Source organism: Anastrepha ludens, chromosome 2, assembly GCF_028408465.1.
Source record: "Anastrepha ludens isolate Willacy chromosome 2, idAnaLude1.1, whole genome shotgun sequence".
In the NCBI taxonomy this organism is placed as follows: Eukaryota; Metazoa; Arthropoda; class Insecta; order Diptera; family Tephritidae; genus Anastrepha; species Anastrepha ludens.
In genome coordinates, this window is record NC_071498.1 from 156,078,613 (window position 1) to 156,098,127 (window position 19,515).

Consider the following 19,515-nt stretch of genomic DNA (forward strand, 5'->3'; position numbering starts at 1 on the left):
ACGATAAGGCTGTCATCTTTGATTTAGCTGGAGGGAGCAGGATTTCCTATTCAGACGCCGCCTACTATGGAACAACCCCAGCGGAGTTTGTGTTTTGGGCTTGAAACTTATTTGAAGACGGCATCTTCTCGTCTTGTTGGTGCTGCTTTCGACTTTCTAGCATTTAATCGGAAGAGTGCAGAGCCTACTGCTCATCTCCAGTACGGGCTAATACAGCACCCGCCGCTTGTCCGGGACTTCATATTTGTTATTGCTAAGTTATACGCAGCTGACCTCTATATCTACAGGGCATTCACGATCTGCAACCTGTGCCCCATCCGGTAGCCTGCAGCTTGGCTTCGGCGAACATTATAAATAAAAAAAATCCATTTCAGTGACACAGTACAACAAAATTAGATTTTTTATTGAAACAGAAAAGCGACTTTCGGTGAGTAGGCCATTTTGGTACAACAAAGTCCAGTATGTCTCAATTTGCTTTTCTGTAGTAGTTCAAAGTTTTTAGATTTTAGTCATAGAAATATTTATATTTATACGTTTCAAATCAAGACACATTAAACAGCTATTAGCAGTAGCGCAACAACAACGAGACTTCGTACTTCGTTTTTTCTTTTGGTCTATAAAATTTCAATATCTTTAAACAAGGATTGACAGTTTAGAGTAATTAATAGAAAATTTGCTAATTTAGAGACCAAAAAATGTGAAAAATTTTAATCAGCTGCTCTAACTGCATAGCTGCAATGTGGCGCATAATTAATAATCCATTTTGTTTTTGAATAACTTTTTACTGAATACAAAAACAAATGATTTGAGTGTTGGAAATATTTAGTTGAGCTTAACGCGTTCTATTGCTTGTACGCGTTCCACTTGCAAACATTATACATAAATCTTCCTTTGGGTGATTAATTTTGCACCACTTTATTTAAGTCAATTTCTGATTGAAATATTATTACCAATGATTTATAATAAAGTTTCACGAGATTATTTTTTGGTACACTTTTACCTCTTAGCCTCCTAAGATTAAATTTTCTATCGATTTATGGATATAACCTTTTAAAAGGGTTCCTCGAACAGGACGAAAGAAAGGCCAGGCACGGGTGTCGAACCAAAGGATTTAAAAAATGTGTCCAACGGCGGGTTACAAAAAGTCCCTTTAACACTTTGAACGCCAACGGGGTAGTTAGTAAAATGTCCAAAAAAAATTACTTTTAGGTTTTATTTAATAGGATATTTAAGAATATATGTAAATATTTTTTATTTATTTCGCGCAAAATGTATCGAAATGAATAAAAAATATATCCTATTAAATAAAACTTAAAAACAATTGTTCCAATGGAGCCGTCACAAAGCGGTCAAAGTGTTAAATAGGACTTTTAAGGCTATATTTCTGTGAAAATATTTGCCAGAAATGTTCAATGTGAATCAACCACGAAAGAGACAAAAGCCGTCAGTATAAGCGTTTACTCGTACTACGCGCCTACCCATATATAGGGCTTTATTGAGTGTATATTGTAAACAAAGTGTGGTAAACGAAGTGGAGTAAGTATTTGACGTACGCTTATTTGGCAACATAAAAATAAACACTTTGTTTTCTTTACATTTATTTGTATATTAGAAAAAAATAGAAAAACTAAATATTCATCTCACTCTCAACATTTTTATTATTTCAACAAGTGTTCGGCATTACTTTTATTTGTTTTTTTCTCGAATATTTGCTTTTCTCGTTCAAATATTGTTCAATGTCAAGATTGATTTTTTGGTTGAAAAAACAAAGTTTAAGACGACATTTGAAATGTATGTAAGCATTGAGAAAAATGTCATATATTTATTTCACTTTGTTTAATACTCTTTGATTGTAATAAATTACAGTAGTGCTGTGTTCCAGTTACAATTTTATGTTTATCTGTTTAATATGGAAAATATAGCAATGAAATATTTATTTAAGGGTAAGCGATTATGTCATCTAGGTTAATTCAAGAAGTCAGTTTTGTGTAATGTATGCAGAGTTGTTAAAGATAGTCTTTCTTTGTTTTCAAAAGAAAAAAACACTTCTCGAAATTGACTGGTGAAGATGCTAATTCATCGCTTTGTCCAGAGTTCAGGGTATAAGAAACGAGGTGATCAACAATTTAACCACTTAAGGGGTTATATAAAAAAATTGAATTTTTCAGAATTTTTTCTGAAAAAACTTAAATTTATTGATCAAAAAATTTGTACACATATTATATTATTTCTTAACTGTATTTTATTATTAAAAATATTTATTTGAAGAGGAGCTACAGCTGATCTCCTAGAGCTCTTCTCAAAAAGACGTTTTGCGGTCACCTCTATATCTCTGAACTGGATCCTCTGCAATTAAAAAACCAAACAGATTTCGTTAAAGTTATCTTAAATCTAGTAATTAGTCGAAGGAATAAGCAAAATACATTTTTTTGACAAAATGGCGGTTTCTCTAAAAACAAATCAATTTTTGACCAAAATTTCGGCCTTAATTTGTTATTAAAAAAAATATTCATCGGGTAGAAAAATCTTCGATTAGTTACTAAGAAATATATTATATTTAAGAAGCTCGTGTTGAGACTAATCAGTTTAGCCGTTTTCGAGTAATGTTGGTCAACGACTTTGAAAACACTATTTTGGAAGACTGAAAACTTATCTTAACATTAACGTTCTGTAATTAATTGGCTGGTGACGATGCAAATGCATCGCTATGCCCCGCGTTCAGTTAAACAAAAATACGCTTTGAGAGTATGAGAAAAAGCCTTGGTAAAAATTTGTGATTAGCAGTTCTATAAACTGGCTGGTGAAGATGCTAATGTATCGCTATGTCCTGAGTTCATTTTAGAGGTGCACAACAAATTAACCACTTAATGAACTGAGAACTCATCTTAACATAGTTGCCCCGCTTGAAAAAGTAGATTTCTAGATTTCATGAATCGATTAAGTATCGAATTGAATGGGAATCACATTTAATTATTTATTTCTTACAATACATTTAATGAATTAAAATGTTTAAGTTCGAAATAAATTCTTAAGTGAACTCTAAAAAGAATTTTTTAATATTGCTTTGAACTAATTCTCTTTTTAAACAATTTTTTTTTACATGCATTTTTTGGGAACGTATCTATCGCATTAAACAGTGACTAAAGTTTCCTATAGATGTTGCCATGATAGGTATTCATAAGGCATACACTCGAATGGAGCGGACACACCCAGCGTTAAAAAATTCCATTAAACGCCTGCAAAAGAAAAATACATTCCAAAGAGTTTTGTTTTTATGTTCGCTCTGCAATTACAACACACTGTGCGGCGCTATAGCTGACGCTCCCAACTCTAGGTGCTGGCACTGAACATGTGTCACTTCGCAGCGCCACCACCACCCTACCGCCAGCACTCACTGCCTCGGCTAGTTTCTATAGCCGTTAACTATTTTGACTTTTGTTCATTCGCGGCGTTGTACGCCTCGTGCCACCCGACACCCAATCCACTCTTGCGCCTGTTACTCGTTCAATGTTTGCTCTTTGGCGCCGCTCACGCCGCTGCTGCTGCTCGTATTGCATTGCTCGCGCTCATACAGCCACTTGTGAGTTACGTGCGCAAGCGATTACCGCCAACATCACCACCGCGCGCGCTCCGCTGCTCAACCATGCACACAAAGCGCGGCTATTACGCTGTGGCGCAAGCAAAAACAAAAATAAAATAAAAATAGAACTGAAAGCAACAACTGACAAGCCTGCAAAGGTGGTGTAGGGGCATGGAGGCATTGGGGCGCGTCACAGAGGTTTCATATTTATTTTCCGCTGTCTTTGCTCAGTTGTTCGGCGACGTTTAAACTAACCTAACGCTTTTCTGCGGTGTATGCACGCACGCAAAGACACGTCAAAAAGTTGCGCGCGCGTTTCGCCTTTTTCACATTTTTTTGTTGTTAAATGTTTAGTATCACTGTGGCATACAAAAACGTTGTGGGGAAGCACAGAATTTGTGCAAAAATTTGTGAAGAAATTTAAAGAAAGAAAAGGAATAAAATTTGAGCGAACTGGAATTTTGAGTCAAGTGAAAATAAACTGTGCGAAGAAATAAAAATTATAAATTGGAATTCGGAAAGTTTCCTAATTAATATTTGTTGCGGCGCTCAATAATTTCGCTTCACGCATAAGATGCATTGGATTACAGCGGGAAATTGTAATTACCCTTCATTTTTTTAATTTTTATTACAAATGATGTTTTTGCCTAATTCCTGGCACATGCCAGTTCAAAAATTGACTGCGATTTTAACGGCCGTAAATTACTTTTTTATTCTTTATTGGATTCAACTATTTTTATAGTTTTCCTCTCCACTGTGTTTTGTTGTTTTTGTGCATTACTCGCTTTGCCTTGTCATTGGCATTTACCCATTGAGAATTTATTGAACTCAAAACTTGTGATCGCCCTGCAGCGCGGCGCTCTGTTGTCATCTGATTAAAGCGTGAGTATCGTGTGATCGACCGGCAATCGATCGCACGGCCGCCATTCAGCGGTGCATCGCTGTAAATGTGCGCAGCTGCGCTCAATCACATGTACACAGGCTTTTTTTTGCTTTTAATTAAAAAAAAATTTTTTTTTTGCTTTTAATTAAAAAAAAATTATTTCTTTTACCATAATTTAAAAAAAATTATTTCTTTTAATTAAAAAAAAATTATTTCTTTTAATTTCTTTTAATGAAAAACAAAATTTTTTATAAAAAACAATTTATTAAAAAAAATGTTTATTTTTTTATTTCTTGCAATGAAAAGAAAAAAAATGTATCTGCTTAAAACTACTTCTCCTTAAAACTACTTCCCCTAGTAGTTTAAAGCGGTTTAATGTCAAGTAATAATTTTTTTAATTATTAGCTTAACTTGAATTGTTGCGCGATCAGCGGAAAATCCGTTAACACCACCAACCACCGAACAATTCCAGTTTGGCAAGCCGCAGTTCATTAACTCTCCATCCTGCACTGCGGCTTGTCTCCACCATTTTTGGTGGACTTTTGCGCTGAAGTCGAAGATTTTTAATTTGTCCATATTTTCTGTCGCATTTATTGCACACCAAATTATCGTCTACATTCCTTTATACCACTTACAACTACATATGGAGATGTATAAAAAATTATTGAAGGCAAATACGCGCAAAGACGAATTAATTAAAATTCCAGTTTTTCGAAAATGCACTAAAAAGCGAAAACGCAAAAAATAATTAACTTTCCCGTTGTTAAAAATAAAAATTCACTAAAAACTTTTCTTCTTATTTGCATTTATTTATTTTTAGCGTTGTTGGTGGTACATCACCGACGCACACATATGTACATATGTACATACAAGTACACACACTCATACTCATATTACTGTTTAAATGCTTTGTATATTTTGTTTTTGTGGTGCTGCCGCTGCTGCATTTTTTTCGTTTGTTAGCATTTTCTGATTTATCATTCGAGTGAAGCGCGTGACTTTCAAGTTTAAACAAAAACGAAAAGGGGGCAAATGCTACAGCGCAACACTTTTTATCGCCTTTGTTATCTTCATCGCTTGCCGGCAGCAAAGTCCACGTTGATCAGCGGCCGAGCGACCACTTTGCGAATTTCACAAATTTGGCCAATGCTTTGACTGACGGCAGCACTTCCGCGGTGAGGTGTTCCGGCAAAATATAACAAATTAATTTGCGAACCACCTGTTAAACGAGTTTCCGCCCCCTCCGTTATTTCCATTCCAATTCAATTTACATAATTGATTTGGAATGACTTTTACGTTTTAAATGAAGCAGTTTTTTTTAATGTGCCGTGTAAAAAACAAAAGCAAATTTTTTTATGAGTAACCAGAGGCGTTCGTAAAATTCTCGAATTTCTGTTATTTAACACTTTTTTAATGCAAATTTGTCAAAGTCATTAGCAGCGCAGCGCATCATGAGTAGCCGCCTAATCAAATTCATATTACTGACGTTGTTTGCTTGCATACTTTTTGTTTGTATTTCTTGCCCGTGCAGTGCAATGATAATATTTTTCTGATGCTCTGCTTTCGTCCATGGCAACAAAATTTGTGGAAAGTTTTAGTTTCTTCGACTTTGTCTAAGTAAAGACTTTTTGTTATACACAAACAGAAGCATTATAAATATTATATAAATAGACATGCATATGTACATATTCTTATGCATTAGGGTGGCTCACAAAAAAAATTTTTTTCTTGATGTGGCAAAAAAATATTTAACTATTTTTTATTATTTTTTTATTTTTAATATTTACCCGTGCAGCCAACGTTTTGAAATCCATAGATATGCATTAGGGTGGTTCAAAAAAAAATAGTTTTTCTATGTGCACAAAAAAACTATTTATCAAATTTTTATTATTTTTTCTTTTAATATTTACCCGTGCAACCAAAATTGAAATCCATACATATGCATTAGGGTGGCCCAAAAAAATTGGTTTTTCTTGATGTGGACAAAAAAATATTAAACTATTTTTTATTATGTTTTTCTTAAATATTTACCCATCCAGCGAACGCATTGAGATCCATACATATGTATTAGGGTGGCTCAAAAATTTTTTTTTTATATTTGATGTGGCAAAAAAAACAATTATTTAAATACTTTTTATTATTTTTTTGTTTTTTAATATTTACCCGTGCAGCCGACGCACTGAAATCCATTATTTTCTCGGTAGATGCCTGTAGTGATCGATATCTCGTAAAGTATCGGTCAAAGAATTTCAAGTTTACGCTCGTTGTCAAGGTGACCTTTCACACTAAAAAAATATTTTCCTGTTGTTTGTTTATTCGATTCAGTTAGTAATGAGTGGGATTTTAGCAATGGAAGTGAACAAAGAGGAAATTCGATGCAGTTTTTCTTTGTTAAAAGCGAAAATGCAAGCCAGGCTGCCGAAATCATGAACAGTTTTTATGGTGCGGATACTGGAACAGCTCATTACGTGCAATTTTGGTTTCCTCGATACCCTACAGGCGTTTTTGATAGTAAAGAAAATATCGGTAATGTGGAAAATGTCGATAAAATCACATAAATAATCGAAGTTGGCCGGCAAGTTAGTAGTCGTAGCATCGCCCAGTAGCCAAAGATCGACCATAAAATAGTTTTAAACCATTTGCGCAAAAATAATGGATTTCTGTTTCCCCCAAGCTACTTAATACAAGGTGGCGCAAAATGAATCACCCTAGCGGAAGATTTATAATTTTTGCAAATGACGTCATACAGCAATCATATTTGACACTTGTCTAGACTAGACAGCGGCGCTATACAAACAGACAAGCAGTGGAGCACGTAGAGACCAAAATAAAGATTTCTAGCACTCAAAAATATTTTTTTTTTTTTATTTAATGAAAAAGTTATTCAAAAACAAAAATGGGATGATTAATTTTGCGCCAGTTTGTGTATCTTATTGGCGCTCATGCCCTTTTTGGGATTTTGGTCAAGCTACTTTTCCTATTTGTAAGGTGCGTGTTGAGGCTTCCGACAAATGGAGGGGCCTACACGGAGATTCGAACCTATAATGATAGTCACGCACCATTCGCCCATTCAGCTACGGTGGTCGATAAAAAATAAAAACTTTACGTTTTTAATTTAGTCCCTTTATTTTAATTTCTACCCATAAATATTCAGAAACTGAGACAAAGTTTAAGAAAAAATAGGAAAATATTAAAAATAAATTAAAATTTTTTTTTTTTAATTCTTCGATTTTTTCTAAATTTTGAGAGCTTTCAGGTCGACTATAATTAAAAAAATGAGACCAAGTATTTAAAAAAATAAAAATGATATTAAAAAACAATATTATTCAGAAAATGGATATAACACTTTGGTCAATAAGTCCCGGGCCTGACCTCTAGATGGCGCCACTAATACCATATCGATTTTGTTATTTAATAGTGCTAACCTACAAAGGTATACTGTCAAAAATTTCAAGGCATTCGGTTTATTATTTACCAAGTTACAGGGCTTTAAGTGACGCTACTTTTGCTATTTTTAAAAACAATGAATTCAAAGCAATTTCGTGTGTTGATTTATCATTGTTTTCTTATAAAAAAAAATACCGTTGAAGCAAAGCAATGGCTCGATAAACGTTATCCGGACTCTGCTCCATCGGAAACAATCATCAATTGACTTTAAACGTGGCCGTACAGACACTGATGTTGCTGAACGTCCTGGTCGTCCAAATGAGGCAGTTACTCCAGAAAATATTGAAAAACCCCTCAAAATCATCATGGGCAATCGCAAAGTGAAGTTGCAAGAGATAACTGACATCCTGAAGATATCAAAAGGCAGTGCGTTCACGGTTTTGCACAAATATTTGGGTATGAAAAAACTGTTGTCGAAATGGGTGCCGCGTTTGCTCACGCCGGAACACGGAACAACAACGAATTGATGATTCAAATCTCTGTTTGAACATTATTAAGTGGGATAAGTCTGAGTGTTTTCGTCGATATGTGACACTGCACACCAGAGTCGAAACGGCAGTCATCTGAGTGGCCCGGACTAGGTGAAAGTCGTCCAAAGCGATCAAAGACGCAACAGTCAGCTGGAAAGATTATGGCGTCGATATTTTGGGATACCATGCGAATTTTCATTAATGATTTGGAAAAAGGCGAAACAATTAATTCTGATTATTACTGTGAATTATTGGAACAATTGAAGGAGAAAATCGCAGAAAAACGGCCCCATATGAAGAAGAAAAAAATCCTTTTTCACCAAGACAATGCACCGTGTCACAAATCGATGAAAACGATTGTCAAATTAAATGAATTACGTTTCGAATAGCTTCCCCACTCACTGTATGATCCAGATCTGGCCGCCAGCGACTACTGGCTGTTTTCAGACCTACGAAAAAATACTCCAGGCAATGGAATTTCAATCAAATAAGGAAGTTATCGCTAAAACTGAAGCGTATTTTGAGGCCAAAGATAAATGTTCTACAAAGCAGGCATGGAAAAGCTACAAACTCGTTGGAATGATTGTATCATCGCCAAAGGGGACTGACTACATTTATGAATAAAGAAGAATTTGTGAAAAAAATGTTATTTTCTTATTCAAGTCCGGGACTTATTGACCGATGTGTTATATATTTTTTAAATTTTTTATTTATATTTACAGTGAAATTCCCCATTACGGACAGTCCTTATAACCGGACAGCTCCAATAACCGGACAAATTTTGGGCACACAGGTTTTTCATTCATTTTTTCATACAAATATCATCCTAATAAACGGACACTCTAATAACCGGACGCGGACAAATTCAAAAATATTACAAGCAAGCTTTGTTGTTCATTATAAAAATGAAACAGGTGATTCCCCTTTTAACATGTATACACTCATTCAAGTCCTGTGTTTTAAATTAAGAGTAGTTTTCCATTCAGTTTGTTAAGTCAGTTGCATGCGAATGGTTGCGTTCAAAAGTTTTCTCCAAATGGATCAAAATGTTTTCACTGAGGACAACAATATAGAAGTTCAATTTGACCAACAAGATGATACTATGGACATAAGTGATTCAGAAGATGAATTTTCAGAAGAAATAAGTGAGCCTATAACATCATAGGATGAGGCTTTAAAACTTGTTGCGGGCTTGAAACAATATGCAAAAAATGACTATGTAGCTTTTCAGCACATTAAAAATTTCGAGAGTCACTTTGAAAATGAACATTTTAAATTAAAGCAATCAAGCATTACCTAATTTTTTCAATCAAACTAGTATTGAAATGTAAAGACTTGTACAATGTATTGGACTTAATCGCTATATGTACATATGTATATGTATTTATGTGTAATACCAAAGTATGCAAATATTCTTTACTTCCAAAAATTTCTTAAATAAACTATGTACAATACAATTTATATGTGTGGTATATATTTTGTGACTTCATCCCTTATAAGCGGACATCTCCCATAGCCGGACAAAAACACTGCGACGGTGAGTGTCCGGTTATAAGGAATTTCACTGTATATATTTTTTTTTAATTTTTTAAATTTTTTTAATTTTGAGAGATTCAGATTCACTATAATTCAGAAAATGAGACCAAGTATTTAAAACACTAAAATAATATTAAAAAAAAAAAAAACATTTTATTCTAGAAAATTAATATACAATATATTTTTTTAATGTTTTAATTTTCTTTAATGATTTAATTTTTTTTAATGTTTTAATTTTTTAAATTTACATTTTTTAATTTTTTTATTTTTTATATTAAAAATTTTTTTTTTTTAATTTTCCCTTAATTTTGAGAGAATCAGGTTCACTATAATTCAGAAAATGAGATCAGGTATTATAAAAAAAAAAGTATGTGAAATAATATAAAAAAATAGAGTATTTGTTTTTTAATTTTTAATTTTTTTATTTTTTTTTTTATTTTTTTTTTTAATTTTTAATTTTTTTTTTTAATTTGAGAGCTTTCAGGTTCGCTATAAGAAGAGGTTTTTTTGCCGTCCTAATATATGTACATATATCTGTACGTATGTATTTACGTTTATGTGTATACACAGTTGCGCACATTAAAATCCGGACGCCTAAAATATCATAGTTTATACTGGTTTTTCCAGTCATTTCCAGTTTTTGGTTTTCTATACTTGCACAGTGGAACCTCTGCTTGTGGACACCAGCCATAACACAGTGCGACAAATTTTAACTCTTTTTTTTTTGTTTTTTTTGTGTGTTTAATTTTTCATTATTATGTCAGCATTTTTTTAAAGGGCCTCATTCTGATTTAGTGCCTAGCTGATTTATTATCCCAAATCTCTAAAATATAATAATATTGTATGTTCCATGGGTGTCCAATGAATGAAGAATGTCAAGAGCATTCAAAAATAATTTTTTCCCATAGCAATTCTTGTAAAAAGTGTAAAGTTTTTTTTTATGAAATTTTTGTTTTTCAATATCCGTAAAGATTTTCATAGGATTTCTTCAAAAAAAAAAAAATAATAATAACAATTAAATGTTCCTGAAATATCTACATCCCATGAATAAATTAGCAAATTACAAAGCGAACGAATACAAAAAAATTTGTTCGAAGCAAAAGTCCGAAAAGCAAATAAAATATTCACTTCGCGTCTGTAAAATTCGAATCTGCCGCTCCAGATGTGTTTTGAGCGTGACGAGAAAAATCATAGGCTCGCCCCGACATGCAAAAGCTAATTTGTGTGCATTCATTTCACCGCAAAATCATGACGTCAACTATGTTCTTTGCCACGACTTCTGCAGCATTCGTCAAACGTAGCCTTGATAAGCCAAATTGCACTGACAGTTTCGTGGAGAAGAAAGGGCAGGGGCCAACCCTAAATGCACAGCGAGATAACAAACAAAATAAACAATAACCGAAAATGCTCGCCTAGTTCTGGCAAATTCTTGCTGTGCATACAACTTATCGAAAAAGCTAAATAACAAATATTTTAGTAACCAGTGTAAACACAATGAAAAGCATTCGCCATTAGCGGAAGCCAACTTTTTTTTTTTTTGACTCGCAGCCTGCGTTCATAGTTCTATGGCTAGAATGAATGTCGTGGAAACCAGTTGAAGCTACATACAAATATTAATATATGTACACCCATACATGCATACATACATACCAAGAAACCTTTTCAGTGTTCCAAAATATGCGCCAATTGATGATTATTAATTTTCCAAACAAAATATTCCATTAAACTGAGACAAGACTTCCCCGCCGGATTTTATTAATTACAACGGCCTTTGACGTCGCAATTGACTAAAAATAAATGTAGATAATGAAGCCCTACTAAAACTTAATACGTAGTAGTTTTGTTTATTTTGATTTTGGATTTTGTCAGAAATAATGATTAATACTCGTATGCATACACTTGCGGTCAATAAAATTGCACCATCCTAATTAATTAAAATTTAAGCAAAATTTTTGGTTTCTCGCCTTGGAGACTAACAATTCAGGTACAAGAAAAAATTCGGATTAAGTAAAAGTTACAGTGATCAAAAGCTCAAAAAACATTGTTTTGAGAGAAACGCATTTAAAATTTTGCTACAGTATCGGACAAAACATTTACAACTGCAATGCAGCCTTCAATTTATTTTTTGTCATAATGTCATTCTTCACTCAATTGCAATTCAATTTCACGCTATGTATACTAGATCATCTGAGTAATATTTTCCAAAAAATCTTTTCAAGATCCTTTCCTTTTTGTAGCTGTATTTAAAAAAAAAATTAAATTATCTGGCAACTATGAGCGACAAAACAATTGCAACCTTGTGAGCTTAGCTATATAACGGTAAAAATGCTTGAGCTTGGTTTTGTTTTCTAACTGTTCTGAGTTTAGTTTAATCGTGTTAATTTGTGAACATCAGTTTTGTGCAGAATTTGTGGCGATAACACAATTTTTTTGTAAAGTTGAGTTAAATGAAGTAATGACTCGAAATAAGTCGGTGAAGTATTACGCGCGCGTGTTTAGATGAATATAACAAAGGAATGACCAGAAAGATATATCCATAAAATATAATATTCATAAGTCATCAATTTCTCGAATTATTGCGAACTTTATAAAAAAAAAAAAAACTATCGCGGTGGTGCATCGAGGAGGCCGACCAAGAAAAACGGATGAAAGAACTGACAAACTGATAGCGAGAGAGGTAAAAAAATATCCATTTAGAAGTGCCTCCCAATTGGTAAAGGAGCTTGGGTTACCAATCAGCTCAAAAACTGTCAGTCGTCGCCTGGCTGAAGCTGATTTACGGACGTACCGACCAGCAAAGAGGCCGCTTATTAGTAAGCGTAACCAACAAAAACGATTACAGTTCGCTAGGGAACACATAGATTGGCCATTAAGCAGTGGAAAGCTGTTCTTTTCAGCGACGAATCCAAATTTAATTTGGTCGGAAGTGATGGCGTATCCTACGTTCGACGCCCACGTAACAAGCGTCTTCAAAAATCATACTGTGTAAAGACTGTTAAGCAGTGGCCCCCACAATTCCCAGATCTTAACCCCATAGAAAACCTATGGGAAATAGTAAAAAAGAGAATTGATCGGACTAATGTGGCAAATACTGACCAATTTTTCCAAAGAGTCCTGGAGGCATGGAGAAATATACCACAAACGATAGTTGACAATTTGATAGCTTCAATTCCGAGACGATGCAGAGCTGTTATTCAGAGCAATGGTTTGCCACGAAATACTAAGTTTAATAAAAATAGTTTACTGATTTCCTTTAGTTGCAATTGTTTTGTCTTATTAGATACAGGTGTTGGACACATTTAAGATATGAACTGTTGAATTTGAATAAATTTGTTTTATTTACGTAAATCAACATCTTTTATTACAAATAAAGTGAAATTAACAGGTTCCAAACAAATAACGGCTGAGCAATCGAAAGTTTTCATTGCCCACATTTTAGTTGCAAATGTTTCGTCCGATACTGTATATGCCTTCGAACGCTCCGGAGCGCCCGAGCGTCCTTTGTTAATTGTTGAATAACTCGAAAAGTATTTGTCGGATTCACTTCAAATTTTAACACAATATTTTTAAGACACTATAATTCAAGGAAATGCTAAAACAAAAGTCCAATTGTTTGAAAATTCTGACTACCACTAACCGCTTAATAATTGAATCATGAAGCTTGAATTTTTACTTTTCAAATTTACCGTTATGACACTTCAATGCTACTTCTATGAAAGTGGTGCATTTTTATTAACCGCCAGTGTACATAGAAATTTTGAAAATTTACATACATACATATTTATGTTGTGTATCTCCGTGCATATATTTGTATATCTCATAGTTTTTTCTCTCCCTCTCTCTCTTGTGGGGTATTTAACATTCTTATGTTATTTCAGCTGGAATGGCTAGCGATAAGGCACATTTGAATTCCCTTATCAGCCCATTGCACGCTTTCGGCAGAGATCTATATTAATAAAAATAAAACGGGGAAATATTGGATTTTCAAATTGAAACGCAACAAGTAGTAAATAATTTGGTTTTTTTTTTTTTGTGTTTAGCCCTCCGTTGAGTACCCGGGTCTGGCCAGGCTTCTTCGAATTTGGATGTGAATTCAACGAATTAAGCCTCCAGATAGCTTCCTAAAACTTAATTTTCTTCTGGCTATAATCTTTAAAAAGCATCCTCGAACAGGTCGAAACAACGTCAGGCCCGGCTGTCCAACCGAAGCTTTTAAAAAGGCTGTCCAACGGAGGGTTAAGTTCATATAAATCGTGAACACTTTCCACTCTGCACACCTTCGCTGCGCTAATTTTTCGCCAACAACTTTAAAGTGCATATGTACATACTTTATTAGATGCATGACACTTTAAATATAGCTACAACAACAAATACTTGGCAATCATGTTGATGATTGCGATGCGCTATGCCAATATTGTTGTTAGTCTTGTAGTACTAGATAGTTGTTATTCTTGTCATTGTTGATGAAATCAATTACCTGCACCTTAATTACGGTATCTAATAATAGACTGAAATAGATAGAAATGGTTGCAACGTCAGTATGCCGATGCGCCAGCTCGTCATCTCCAAGCTTTTCCCCATTATTTGTGGCAAATTTTTCTACTATTGTCGCATCATGGTTCGCTGCGTCGCTGTAAGCTGCATATATGCACATGGGTGTGTAGACACAAACATACAAAAAGTATGCACTTCATTGGTCCCATTAACTAACTATTCGATTTTCGTACAATAAGAATGACGAATATGGTTAAAAATGTGTGCGCCAGACTGAACGCTTAAAAGCTGCAGTAGTATACAAGCTTGTCAGAGTGACAGACAGCACGGCAGATATGCAGCTATGCAATGCGACAGTCATGTAAACACAAGCGATGATATGCTCACGTTGGCTGCACAATTTGTATGTTACTAGAGAGCTCCTTCGCGGTGTAGTGGGTTGTACTTGCTCTCCTTCTCATGCGCTCTATTGAACGGCACTGCACTGCTTTGTTGTGCACTACTCTTATTAGTATTTGTTGTTTATTGTTGGATTTGAATTTCATTATGATTAAATTTGACTATCTCATGGCGTACTTTCCCACACATGCTTTCTCATTTTTTTTTGTTTTTGTATTACTATTATATTTCTCAGTCTCCCATGCATGTGTGGCTTACTCACGCGGTCACTCACATTCATGCGAAATCTATTAATTTTCCGACAACGATTAGTGGTTACAAAATTTATCGATCTCATTCATACATACATACACATAGTAGAAAAAGTCTGCGTTCACCTATGCAAATATTCTTTGCATTAGAAAAAGTTCAAAACAATAAATATTTCAGAAATTTTTTTTAATGAGTTTTATTAAGTTCACTTAAACGTAACTATCACACATATTTCGCTACCAATAACAAAATCAAATTTAAAATGAGATCACATAAAATTAAAAAGGCCATTCAAACTAAACGGAAAAAGTTTGCGTTCACTTCATAAATAATAAAATAAAAAGCTTAAGATCATAGAAATGTTTTAAAATTAATAGCTAGTTGGATATCCCCGGCTTTTTATGACTTCTAGGAGGCGTCTTTTCATTGATCCAACTAGGTTGGCTGTTATTTCTGGATTTATGGGTACCCATTCCTCTTTAAGCGCGTTCTTAAGCATTTCCTTGCTAGTTATTGTACGCTCTCGTATTTTTTTTTTCTAGAACGTCCCATAAGTGCTCAATGGGGTTAAGGTCAGGTGATTGTGGGGGTGTGCGAAGTTGTTTTGGAACATTATACAACAACCACAACCTAACAATCTCTGCTGTGTGTTTCGGGTCGTTGTCCTGTTGGAAAACAAATCTTTCACCGAGTCCCAGTTTGATTGCACTTTCTCACAAGTTCGTTTTTAAAATATCGAGATAATCATGTCTGTTCATTATCGACTCAAAAAACTGCATATTTCCAACGCCCGAGCTAGCCATACACCCCCATATCATGGCACCTCCTCCCCCATGCTTTACCGTAGGTACCAGATTTTGCTTTACAAGTGCCGTTCCGTTTTTCCTCCAAATAATTTTACGACTTTTTGTCCCGAAAATGCAAATCTTGCCCTCATCTGAAAAAATCACACTATTCCAAAACTCAGGTGGCTTGTTTACGTATTCCTTGGCGAAAGCCATCCGCTTAAGTCGATTTACTCGCGATATGAAGGGTTTTTTTCGGGCCACTCTGCCGTGAAATCCGATTCTTTTTCGAATTTTTCTTACTGTATCTGGATGTATTTTCTTTTGGTATTTTACTTCTATGTCTTTTGAAATTCGGCTTGCTGTTAGTCGTGGATTAGAATTCACAAGAATAGTTATGTTGCGTTCTTCTCTTTCCGTCAGTTTTTTTGGACGCCCATAACGAGGCTTAGACTCCAAACAATTCGTTTGCTCGAAGTTGTTTATCACTCTTTGGACCGAGGAGTATTGCCTCCCAGCAATTTTCGCGATTTCCCTATAGCTCATACTATTTTGCCACAAGCTTACAATGATTTTCCTTTCACCAATATCTATTTCTTTTCGCCTTTGGTCCATAGTAACAAAAAATGTATTTCTAATATCAATTTTTCCCTCTTTAGATTTGTTCTTAACCGCGTCAACTACATGAATGATTTAAAATTTAATTTAACGTAATTGCCATGCAAATAATCGTCACTATTCGAAATGAACGCACACTTTTTCTGCTTAGCCTATTTAAGTAACTGTACTACAATCCCGTTATCTGAACACGACGCAGCTCAAACTCCAAAAAATTTTGTTCATAACCTCTATGAATAATTTTCTTTGAAATAAGTGAAAAGAAATAACAGAGTTTTAAGATAAACACGTTAAATTATTTTAATACTTTACAACAGTGGGTGAACGCAGACTTTTTCTACCATGTGTACATGCGCGTATACATATCTTAATGTGTGTTTGCATTTCCCATTGATTTCTTTAACATTTTCCAATTATTCTTAGGTTAATTGTGTGGTATGCTGTGAAGCCTTCCCCCTCATGGAAAGCGCTTTTTAATGAGTGCCACGTGAATTATATTTTTGCACTTTAAATGCGTGTGCATAGCAAGCAATCGCAATAACAACAAAACATACAGTAAATTTTTCATATGTTGCTGCTAAAATTCTACTTCATTTTTTTCTTTGCATATTTCATTAGTACCTCTCTGCTCTTTGTTTTCCATTGCCCTCATTTGACTTCCGCTTATATAGGCACGTAATGACGTTAACAGTTCGTTAGCAGGTGGTTTTCTAGAACAGCAAAAACAAGTTGCGGTATCTTTTTTCGAAGCTATTCTCGAAGTCATTTCATAACATTTACACTAACAAAATTATCTTATCAGTTAGCCAATAAATTACAGCGCATATATAGCAGTTTGATTCAATGGAAAAACGTTTGAAATTAGAATGGGCTGGCTTGGTGGGAACTCCACGTTGTAAGCTTTTGTAATCTTTTTGTCGCGTTTTTATTTTATGTAAACAAGCGGAGTGTACTAAAATGACTGACTCACATTTGAACAATTGAAAATAATTTTTTTTTCTTTTTGTGCTTTTTATAAAAAAAAAAATGTGCACGAGAGCAGGCTGATAGGTATACAAAAACATTTTTTTTTTTTGACATATTTTTTTGTAGTAGGGTGGCATCAAAGTAAGCGTCTTAAAAAACAAGATAGGTGGTTTCTCAACAGGATTTGAGCTCTTCAGGACATCTGAAACGAAAAAGTTAAACTGATTATTATTCTGTAGGCTTGTCATGCTGGCAAGTGTGACAATGGAAACATTTTTTTGAAAAATAACAAAATGGCGGACTTTTGACACATACCTTTTTTTTACTACCTTAACACGTTGAGCAAGACGCAGATATTTCTGACCTTTTCCCTCGGCCGGCAGAAAGCGGTCGCTCTCTAAGTGTGCGATAGTGTAATGTTATCAGCGATCAATTGTCTGTTCCTCTTTCAAGAAGTAACCCGACTAAAAATATCAGTTACGGAGTCGCTGCGAACTTGGCACAGCGAGTAGGTGAACAAATTTAACTTCGGTAAGGAAAAATTGTTCATAAATTAAAGAAAAAGGACGGAAATACTGTTCTGCTTGTTATGAAGAAAATTTAAGATTGTTTTTGTCTAAGGAAGTCAAAAATTTAACAAAAAAAGGTGTTACATTTTCTTAGATGTGTAAAATCCAGCCACACTTTTGCTTGGAATGCTGCAATAGAGCTCATTAAAAGTACATATATTTGACTACATTCATTCAGGTTACATTTATCTGTTAACTTTAATAGTCTCGGTCCCACGAAAAGTGTAACGATGATCCCCAGGGACCGGAGCTGACCACGTGGAAAGATCAGTGTCGGTCCCCAGGCTCCGGAGTCGCACTCAACGTGTTAAAGTAGTAACTAAGTACTCGAACCGGAAGGAAATTTGATGTCAAATTTCCATTGCAGGAACAATGGAGTAATCCAGAGTACATTCAAAGAGGTTTGACGGATATTTTCTTTACCGATGGGTCCAAGAATGAATTAGGTTCTGGAGCCGGATGGTACTTGAACGATAGTAATTACGCTATGGGAGGAATGGCAACTGTTTTCCAAACGGAAATTTTTGTCATTCTGAAAGTAGCAAAATGGATAATTGAGAGAAGATGGAGCGGAAAACAGCGAATTTTGGGTTCCACTGTCATGAGAATGAGTAATATTCGTTCTCTCAAACTGGAGGATATTTTCAGATTTACCAAAGAATCTAAAAAGATTGTCTCAGGTTTAGCTACCTCTATTTCTCTATTCTATGTTATATTTTTCACTTCGCTCTTTTCCTCCTTGACTATTTTCCCTTTCACTTTCCAGAGCTTTAAATACAATGGGATTTTCAGCCTGATCGGTGTAGCAGTTACCAAATACCTCGATGATTCTTGGCTCGACTTTTCAAACTTCAAAAAAAAAAAAAATAAATCAAGTAGTTTTTAAATTGGAGACTCAAGCCTGAGCAGATTGAAAACAGAAAATTAAGATCGGATTCCTAAAAAAATCGAAAAAAGAAAACCATCTTTCTTATTTCCTCGCTGGGTTATCCCATTGAATTGAGAAATGCACTTTCATTGGTCTTTCTGCTTTTGGAAATTGGCATTTTTTTATAGTCTATAGAGCGTTCCTTGTAATAGTTTCGACGACTGCTTATTGGACGTGTCATTTGAGCAGCATTTTGAATCTTGGAACAGCAAAAAGTTGCAGTTAAGACTTGCAAGTTGCTCTTGAGACTTTTTACATGCCAGCCATCATGCGAGTTCTGCTTACAGCAGGGCAGTGACCTAGGAGGTAATTAAAAATGAAGACCAAGGAGTGCTGGCGCTCCTCTTCTTGCGCTCCGCCCTTCTGACAACTCTTTACGAAATATTCGATGATGGGCTCGCCAAATTCGACTTTTTCACTTAATTTTCGGGTAATACAAGTTATTTCCTATTTTCGCAGAACCGAAATTTTCTGTTGTTCTTCTTCTTCTTGATTGGCGCGATAACCGCTTAAACTACTACTACGACTTTACTACTTAATTGCCTTCTGAGTCCAAAGTAGTTGGCAAGAGAAATTCTCCGTCGGATT

At 34.7% G+C, this 19,515-nt stretch overlaps 2 protein-coding genes across 4 annotated transcripts in view; both read left to right on the forward strand.

Moving 5' to 3' along the window:
* The window catches only part of LOC128855653 (STE20/SPS1-related proline-alanine-rich protein kinase), a 120,822-nt gene that overhangs the window by 95,861 nt on the left and 5,446 nt on the right, over window positions 1–19,515 (forward strand). The window contains exon 1 of one of the 3 annotated variants that reach the window (XR_008453756.1): window positions 3,395–4,179. The exons of the other annotated variants lie outside the window; for them this stretch is intronic. The gene's annotated coding sequence lies outside the window, so the exon portion shown is untranslated. Of the gene's footprint in view, window positions 1–3,394; window positions 4,180–19,515 lie in introns of those variants that run through there. 3 annotated transcript variants of the gene reach the window in all.
* The window catches only part of LOC128855655 (E3 ubiquitin-protein ligase RNF181 homolog), a 133,653-nt gene that overhangs the window by 95,813 nt on the left and 18,325 nt on the right, over window positions 1–19,515 (forward strand). The gene's annotated exons all lie outside the window — the stretch shown is intronic.